The sequence below is a fragment of the Cicer arietinum genome, chromosome 5, assembly GCF_000331145.2.
Source record: "Cicer arietinum cultivar CDC Frontier isolate Library 1 chromosome 5, Cicar.CDCFrontier_v2.0, whole genome shotgun sequence".
NCBI classification, from domain to species: domain Eukaryota; kingdom Viridiplantae; phylum Streptophyta; class Magnoliopsida; order Fabales; family Fabaceae; genus Cicer; species Cicer arietinum.
The window spans coordinates 57917706-57917941 of record NC_021164.2 but is presented as its reverse complement, the minus strand read 5'-3'; the positions used below and the strand labels follow the sequence as shown (position 1 = coordinate 57917941).

The window sequence follows — 236 nt, the reverse complement described above, 5'->3', positions numbered from 1 at the left end:
TTTCATTCTTCCTTAGCCTATGATGTCCTATCATAGATTATCGAACCTCCGACAGACAGAATCCCCATGCATGCGTTCTTTCTCTCCCCCCCTCCGCCATACATCTCTTTTTTTTTTCTTTTGGCCGGCATTGAACCCCACCTTAGGTGCTGAGTGGTGTCCTCCCCTCCCTAATACCTAAAAAAAAAGTTCCGTCTATGGAGCCTAAAGCTTAAACCATGGCAGTAAGCAGTAAG

The 236-nt window shown here is 45.8% G+C and overlaps 1 long non-coding RNA gene across 1 annotated transcript in view; it reads left to right on the top strand.

The window, feature by feature from the left end:
- Nucleotides 1-236, top strand: part of LOC101513174 (uncharacterized) — a 29022-nt gene that overhangs the window by 13322 nt on the left and 15464 nt on the right. The window lies entirely within an intron of this gene.